Genomic DNA, 9028 nt, shown 5'->3' with positions numbered 1-9028 from the left:
CCGTTGCTATCCGTCATTCTTTCATAGGTTGCACAGGCACCTCCCACTGTCCTGTAGGCCGCAAACCTGACTTCACGCGGACATGCACATACCTTGTCGTGTGTACTGCACTGCCCTGGTGTGCATCAGCCTTGTCACCTGCCACAGGCACCAAGATGTGGCCTCAAAGGCCTCTCCAACGTGAAGAGTCCCTCCTCACCAGTCTTCTCCGCAGTCCTCCGGGTTGGAGAACCACAGGGGTTCCAAAAATTGAAGATATGTATCTCCTTCAGCATGTGGGCAGCGCACAAGCACTCTTGCGGGCCGCTACTGCCTCATGCGTGAAATTGCAAATGGCCGCCATCACTCGTGTCAGGTCCGTGGTGTGTTGGGGAAGAAATCTGCCATTGACATGTCTCCCTTTCCACACCCGTCCTCGTCGCCAATGTGATGGGCGCACCCATGCCTCGGGCCGCCCCGTACTTGCATCCACACGCACACACTCACTGACACAATGAGGAAAACGTCTGTGCCGTATAGGGTCCCGGCGGCAACTGCCGCACAGACCGTCTTTATTCATACGCATGCACGCCTTCAGTTCAAGACGTCACACATGGGTTCATGAACACGCAGTGATCTAACATCATAAGGGCGGGTATTCCTTCATGTGCACTGGTGCCAGATAAGCCTTTCGGTGGATAGTCATGTCCGGTGCATTCATTACGGAGCCTCTGCGGGTGTGGGATTACTGCACTCAGGGCTCCTGGGACCTGTCCTGACTCTCATATCCACCACACTGGCTCTCTGAGCTCCAGGCCACTGAGGTACTGCATTTTGCTAGCATGAGGACCGCACACAGGAGCTTAAGGGAGCATTTCACTGGGTAATTGTGTAATATTTGTGAAGCTTGTGTTGTAAAGCAGTTTTTTTAGATCCATTTTGTGACGTATGTGTCTGCCTGTCCTTTGCACAAACGCCACTTTTTTCTTCTTGCACTGTCTTTGCCACCAGCTGTTTTACACACAATCACTACCATACAAATGCAATCGTATGCCCTTAATGTTCCCATCAGTATTTCTGTTTCTCTCCTTCCCCTGCCACATGAAGTCGTTTCCAGGTCGAATACCTTCCTTCTCCCGGTGGCTCTTAGCTCCCCCCAACCCTTCCACTATGTTGTCCTGGGCAGGATTGGTCCTGGTGGCACTGAAATAAGCTTGCCTTCACCCATGGCCACCTTCTAGCTCCCGGCACATATCACTGTGACATCATCAGACACTCACTGCACTCCTCTGGCTGGAACCCGAGCAGGCCCAAGGCTGGGCAGAAGAGAAACCATCACCATTAGTTTGCTGGGGATTAGGGTTTTCTGACCCCAAACTGATCCATGGATCAGAGTAAAGCACCTCGAATCGTAATGATCTGCCTGCTGCTCCCTAATGGTAATTTGTGAGGACCCTGTTGCATTGACGAAAGGCTGTGGAGACCTCCATGAATGCGCAATAACGGGGGGCCAAGTTCCTTGCCAGGGTCCCCTTCACCAACCCAGGAAAGGCAACAACGTTCATTATTGTGGATTTCCTTTCTTGGAATCCTGTCTGAGATCACGGTAGAACACCCTTGGAAGCAGCTGATTCCTGTAAATGTTGGAGGAATACTTGAGCAAATCATTGCTCTATCACATCAGTGCAATGAACCTGTGATTTGGTGCTACAGCACATGGACCACTTTTTAGTTTGGGGTATTGGGCTAAACCAAAACTATTGCATTAGAGTTCAGACCTGGCTTTTCCTGCCTGCGTCCTGACCTAAATCAACCCTTGACAGCTGTGCTTCTTCCTTTTCTTTTTCTGAGTCTCTCCTCGTCCACGAGTGTAGCCTCACTGTCTTGAACCTCACCCTACTCCTATTCTCTGCCCTAGACCAGACTGAGGAGCAGGGCAAGAATCTCATCAGGCTTAGTGGGGGCAAAGGAAAGCATTGTCACAGGAGAGGAGGGTAGAGGCGGTGGAGAAAAGTACGAACAGTGAGGTGGGGATAGAAGGTAATTTGCAAGGGTATTTTGAATGTTGGACGTTTTTGAAGCAAAGTAGAGAGATTGTTAGCAGAAAGAGTAGAGGAGATGGAGGAGGATTTAGGAGATTAGACAAATGAGTTGAGAGATTTTTGGAGGCACCTAGTTTAGGGTATTGAGACGGAATGAGAGAGAGATAGAAGTCACGCTTGGCACAGTTGAGAACAGAGGAGTAGTTTTGAAGAGCAGTCACGAGTGGATGATCTGAGGAGTGTCTAGATCTTTGCCAAGTGTGAAGGTTTTTTCTCATTGTTGTTTTCAGGGTGAGGATGGTAGTGTAATCCAAGGCTGTGGAGGGGAAGGCCTTGGAGTGCATGTAATAAGCGGGACGTGAGAGGAGAAGGGCGCCTTAACAGCAGCATTAAAGTTAATGCAGGCTTTATCAGTGGATGGAACAGTGAATTTTGCATTTGAGGAGCGAGAGTGGTGGAGGTCAGAGAGATAGATAGGGAATGTGGAGGTTGGTAACCGAGGAGGGAGATTGAGGCAGAGATGATGGAATGATCAGAGGGAGAAGAAGCAGTGGAGATATTAGAGGCAGAGAGTTGAGAGCAATTGAGAATAAGGTCAAGGGAGTTACCATTTGAGTGGGTGGGCAGAGAGCAGACAGTAGAGGGCAAGTGGTCAAGGAGAAGAGAGCTACATTCAGTGGATAGAGGAGTGGAGATAGAAGGGAGGTTGAAGTCACCAGTGACAAGAGTGATGTTGGGGGGGGAAGGGAGTCCATTAGTTGGGACAGGTGGTCAATACATTCACCAGTGGGACCAGGTGGCTTGTGAGAGATATCATATAAATACCAGAGGGGGCAATGATTGTGGAGATAGAGTAGTAAAAGGAGGGAGAAATAGCGGGAGATAGGGGAGTAGGAGAGATAGGAAGATGAAAACAATCCTACAGCACCACCCCTTCCAGTTAGGTGGGGAGAGTAGGAAAGGTGTAGGCAGGGTTGTGAAGGGCAGCAAAGTTTGCAGAGTCTGAGGGAAAAATCCAGGTTTCTGTAAGGATAACAAGTGAAGAGAGGGCGAATGAGAAAGAAGGAGGTCAGAGGTAAAGGAAGTCTTGTTACAGGCAGATTCTGCATTCCAAAGAGAAATATGAAGAGAGTGAGAGTAAATAGCAGACTGACGTTGAGTCTGCGAAGTAGAGATGCACTGGGGGTAGATGCCAGAAGAGGAAGTTTGATGAAAGTTAGGGTTAAAGGTTTTGTGAATGGAGAGAGTAGGTGAGAGAGACGAGGGTTAGTGTCGAGGAAAAGAGATGTTAGGGAGAGGAAGAGAGTAGAAATGGTTTTGGGAATGAAGAAGGAAGTAGACAAGAAAGTAAGAGCTAGTTAGAGCAGTTCAGGTGGGCGCAGGGCTGAGCGAAGACATGATTGGTGCTCACAAGCAACTAGCAGGACACAGCAAAGCAATAGCTCAAAAGCGAAGAGGTAAAGAGGCTGGAGCAAAGGCTGGAGGTAGGTCCTTAGAGTCACTCCAAAGCAAGGAGTCAAGTACTGGAAGTGGGGAGGAGCATCTAATGGTGGGAAGGGGAGGCGTGACCACTAGCCTCCGGGTACAGAGCAGGGTAGGCTGGGAGATGGAGTCTTGGTCCGGGCACCCTGTTCCTCGCTTCATGATGGTGCAAGTGTCTGAGGGGAGCAATCTGGATGCAGGATGCTGCGCTCAGATTAGCAACAGGACCGGGTGGGGGGGCAAGGCTGCCTTTTCCAGTGGACCCTCTGTGGTCCGTACTTCCCAGGGCCTGCTGCTCCCCTTTCTCCAACTCTACTCGTGTGTTCCGGGTTCCTGCTAAACCTCCTGACCCGGGGCCTCCCAGGATCTTCTTTTCCTCAAGTTCTTCCTGACTCTCTGACGGCAGGCACTCCTGCCGTCCCACTGGAAGTGACTCCGGATGTGATAAAGATTGTGTCTGATGGCTCCTTATTTATTTATTTATTTATTTATTGATTTCATTTATTGGGGATTTATAATGCGCCTATACAGCAAATGGTGTTTCAAGGAGCATCAAGACAAACGAGGGGGAGGGACAGGGATAAGGGACAAAGAAGAAAAGAAAAACAAAACAGAAACGTTCCTAGTAGGCCTTGAGACATTCGGATCTTGCAAGTGGTGTAACATGAAATGCAGGTGAGAGGAGGATCTGGGGGGGTGGGTGCAGGACGGGGAGGAAGGAGCAATGCTAAGGAGGGAGGGAGGAGAATGGTATATTAAGTGCAGTGAACAGGTTCAAGCACAGCACAGGGCTGGACATGAACAACATTCTTGTAATGGATGTGTTCTTTCTTTGGGCTGGGAGTCAAGAGAACAGCTGACACCTGTGTGATGAGACTGATGCTGTTCTCTGATTGGGCCATGTGATCCTGGTCTGGTGGGGGCTCTGTGGGCTGGCCTAAAGCCCCATTGAAACCGGATGCCATTATGTATTTTATAATGGTCTGTACTGAATATGTATTTCCATACCCATCTCCAGGGTCCACTTCTTTCTCCTTTTTCTCTTTGGTATGTCCAGTGCATGTGTTTTTCACATGTAGACCGTATGTATGCCTGGTGACCTGTCTGCTATTTTTGTTTGCTTTATCGAGGGATTCAGAGCTAATCTATCAGGTAAAGGTACCACCTATTAAGTAGCTGTGAATATACAATGCCATCTCTGAACACTCACATCACTCATTTGCCTCTGTGGGAAGGATCTTCTACCAGGGGGGTTTGGGTAGCCCACACATTCCTCCCCAGAACTGGCTAGGACCGGTGACAGATGTCCTCAGCTACCAAAGACACAGGGTCATAAAAAGAATTCTTTATATTTATAGGCCCCCTTTAAATAATAATAACAAAATGAACCAGATCATGTTTTAAATTAGTAGGTGTTCGTTTTAAATCTTAAACAAAATGCAGTCACCCCATATAGGAAGCCTAGAGGATCGGAGTTACTCTAATTTAGTAGGACACGGTGCAGCCCTGTCTGAATCGGTGCATCAGGTATCAGACTTCATTAAGAACTCATAAATGGCCTTTTTAATGAAAGAAAATAGGAATAGGGTGTGGTTGGCGGTGGCTGCATAGGATGCTGAAGTTATTGAGGCTACTGCGGCTCTTGAGGCAAAGCTGGCTTCTGAGAATGCTGCATCCACTGAGAATGCTGAGGCCGGTGAAGCTACTGGACTGCTGAGGCTACTGAGGCTGCTATTGGGGCTACTAAGGCTACTGAAGCTGCTGGGGCTGTTGAGGCTACTGAGGATACTGAGGCTAATGTTGCTGCTGAGGCACTAAGGCTACTGAAGCTTCTGAGGCTACTGAGACTATTGTGACAGATACTGAGGCTTCTGAGGCTACTGAAGCTGCTGAGGCTTCTGATGCTACAGAGAGTGTGGAGTCTTCTGAGGCTATTAAGGCTACTGAAGCTGCTGGGGATGCTGAGGCTGCTGAGGCTACTGAGGCTGCTATTGGGGCTACTAAGTCTACTGAAGCTGCTGAGCCTGCTGAGGCTACTGAGGCTGCTATTGGGGCTACTAAGGCTACTGAAGCTGCTGAGGCTACTGAGACTATTGTGGCAGATACGGAGACTTCTGAGGCTACTGAAGCTGCTGAGGCTACTGAAGCTGCTGAGCCTGCTGAGGCTACTGAGGCTGCTATTGGGGCTACTAAGGCTACTGAAGCTGCTGAGGCTACTGAGACTATTGTGGCAGATACTGAGGCTTCTGAGGCTACTGAGGCTTCTGAGGCTACCAAAGCTGCTGAGGCCTCTGATGCTACAGAGAATGTGGAGTCTTCTGAGGCTACTAAGGCTACTGAAGCTGCTGAGGATGCTGAGGCTGCTGAGACTATTGAGGGTGTTATTGAGGCTACTAAGGCTTCTGAAGCTGCTGAGGCTATTGAGGATGCTATTGAGGCTACTAAGGCTACTGAAGCTGCCGGGCTCCTGAGGCTTCTGAGGCTACTGAAGCTGCTGAGGCTTCTGATTCTACAGAGGCTGTGGAGTCTTCTGAGGCTAATGAGGCTACTAAGGTTGCTGAAGCTGCTGAGACTACTGAGGCTTCTGAGGCTACTGAAGCTGCCGAGGCTTCTGATTCTATAGAAGCTGCAGAGTTTTCTGAGGCTATTGAAGCTGCTGGGACTGCTGAAGCTGCTGAGGCCACTGAGGCTGCTGGGGCTACCGAGGCTCCTGAATCTGATGAGGCCGCTGAGGATGCTGAGGCTACTAAGGCTGCTGAGGCCACTGAGGCTGATGTTGCTGCTGAGGCTACTAAGCCTACTGAAGCTGCATGGTGATGACGAGGCTGCTGAGGCCACTGAGGCTGCTGTGGCTACTGAGGCTCCTGAATCTGATGGGGCTGCTGATGATGCTGAGGCTACTAAGGCTACTGAAGCTGCAGGGGCTGCTGAAGCTGCTGAGGCCTCTGAGGCTGCTGTTGCTGAGGAGGCTACTAAGGCTACTGAAGCTGCCGGGGATGCTGAAGCTGCTGAGGCCCCTGACGCTGCTTAGGCCACTGAGGCTGCTGTTGCTGCTGAGGCTACTAAGCCTACTGAAGCTGCTGTGGATGCCGAGGCTGCTGAGGCCACTGAGGCTGCTGGGGCTACTGAGGCACCTGAATCTGATAGGGCTGTTGAAGATGCTGAGGCTACTAAGGTTACTGAAGCTGCAGGGGCTGCTGAAGCTGCTGAGGCCACTGAGATTATTGAGGGTGTTATTGAGACTACTAAGGCTACTGAAGCTGCTGGGGCTGCTGGGGATGCTGAGGCTGCTGAGGCTACTGAGACTATTGAGGGTGTTATTGAGGCTACTAAGGCTTCTGAAGCTGCTGAGGCTACTGAGCCTTCTGAGGCTATTGAGGCTGCTATTGAGGCTACTAAGGCTACTGAAGCTGCCGGGCTGCAGAGGCTTCTGAGGCTACTGAAGCTGCTGAGGCTTCTGATTCTACAGAGGCTGTGGAATCTTCTGAGACTACTGAGACTACTAAGGCTGTTGAGGCTGTTGAGATTACTGAGGCTTCTGAGGCTAATGAAGCTGCTGAGGTTTCTGATTCTATAGAAGCTGCAGAGACTTCTGAGGCTATTGAAGCTGCTGGGACTGCTGAAGCTGCTGAGGCCACTGAGGCTGCTGGGGCTACTGAGGCTTCTGAATCTGATGGGGCTGCTTAGGATTCTGAGGCTACTAAGGCTGTTGTGGCCACTGAGGCTGCTGTTGCTGCTGTGGCTACTAAGCCTACTGAAGCTGCATGGTGATGCTGAGGCTGCCGAGGCCACTGAGGCTGCTGTGGCTACTGAGGCTCTTGAATCTGATGGGGCTGCTGAGGATGCTGAGGCTGCTGAAGCTGCTGAGGCCAATGAGGCTGCTGTTGCTGCTGAGGCTACAAAGGCTACTGAAGCTGCCGGGGTTGCTGAAGCTGCTGAGGCCACTGAGGCTGCTGTTGCTGCTGAGGCTACTCAGGCTACTGAAGCTGCCGGGGCTGCTGAGGCCACTGATGCTGCTGGGGCTACTGAGGCTACTAAGCCTACCGAAGCTGTTGGGGATGCCAAGGCTGCTGAGGCCACTGAGGTTGCTGGTGCTACTGGGGTTCCTGAATCTGATGGGGCTGCTGAGGATGCTGAGGCTACTAAGGCTACTGAAGCTGCAGGGGCTGCTGAAGCTGCTGAGGTCACTGAGGCTGCTGTTGCTGCTGAGGCTACTGAAGCTGCTAGGGCTGCTGAAGCTGCTGAGGCCACTGAGGCTGCTGTTGCTGCTGAGGCTACTAAAGCTACTGAAGTAGCAGGGGCTGCTGAAGCTGCTGAGGCCACTGAATCTGCTGTTGCTGCTGCTGAGGCTACTAAGGCTACTGAAGCTGCTGGGGATGCTGAGGCCACTTTTGCTGCTGGGGTTCCTGAGGCTACTAAGGCTACTAAAGCTGCCGGGGCTGCTGAAGCTGCTGAGGCCACTGAACGTGCTGGGGCTACCGAGGCTTCTCAATTCAATGGGGCTGCTGAGGATGCTGAGGCTACTAAGGCTACTGAAGCTGTAGGGGCTGCTGAAGCTGCCGAGGCCACTGAGACTGCTGGTGCTACTGAGGCTACTAAGCCTACTGAAGCTGCTGGGGATTCCGAGGCTGCTGAGGCCAATGAGGCTGCTGGGGCTACTGAGGCTTCTGAATCTGATGGGACTGCTGAGGATGCTGAGGCTACTAAGGTTACTGAAGCTTCAGGGGGTGCTGAAGCTGCCGAGCCAACTGAGGCTGCTGTTGCTGCTAAGGCTACTGAAGCTGTCAGGGCTGCTGAAGCTGCTGAGGCCACTGAGGCTGATGTTGCTCCTGAGGCTACTAAAGCTACTGAAGCTGCCTGGGCTGCTGAGGCTGCTGTGGCCACTGAGGCTACTGGGGCTACGAGGCTCCTGAATCTGATGGGGCTGCTGAGGATGCTGAGGCTACAAAGGCTACTGAAGCTGCGGGGGCTGCTGAAGCTGCTGAGGCCACTGATGCTGCTGTTGCTGCTGAGGCTACTAAGGCTACTGAAGCTGCTGGAGTTGCTGAGGCCACTGTTGCTGCTGGGGCTACTGAGGCTACTAAGGCTACTGAAGCTGCATGGGCTGCTGAACCTGCTGAGGCCACTGAGGCTGCTGGGGCTACCGAGGCTCCTGAATCCGATGGGGCTGCTGAGGATGCTGAGGCTACTAAGGCTACTGAAGCTGCAGGGGATGCTGAAGCTGCCGAGGCCACTGAGGCTTATGTTGCTGCTGAGGCTACTAAGGCTACTGAAGCTGCTGGGGATGCTGAGTTTGGTGAGGCTACTGAGACTATTGAGGGTGTTATTGAGGCTACTAAGGCTACTGAAGCTGCTGGGGCTGCTGAAGCTACTGTGGCTACTGAGGCTTCAGAGGCTACTGAAGCTGCTGAGGCTTCTGATGCTATATAGGCCGTGGAGTCCTCTGAGGCTACTGAGGCTGCTGAAGCTGCCAGAGCTGCTGAAGCTGCTGAAGCTGCTGAGGCTACTGAGGCTTCTTAGGCTAC

General features: G+C 51.7%; 1 pseudogene; it reads left to right on the top strand.

Moving 5' to 3' along the window:
• Positions 1-3417: 3417 nt before the first annotated feature.
• On the top strand, positions 3418-7080 carry LOC138579662 (prophage side tail fiber protein homolog StfR-like; annotated as a pseudogene).
• The last annotated feature ends 1948 nt before the right edge of the window (positions 7081-9028 follow it).

The sequence above is a fragment of the Ambystoma mexicanum genome, chromosome 3p, assembly GCF_040938575.1.
Source record: "Ambystoma mexicanum isolate Mex_15411 chromosome 3p, UKY_AmexF1_1, whole genome shotgun sequence".
Classification (NCBI taxonomy): domain Eukaryota; kingdom Metazoa; phylum Chordata; class Amphibia; order Caudata; family Ambystomatidae; genus Ambystoma; species Ambystoma mexicanum.
This window is presented reverse-complemented; position numbering and strand designations above follow the sequence as displayed.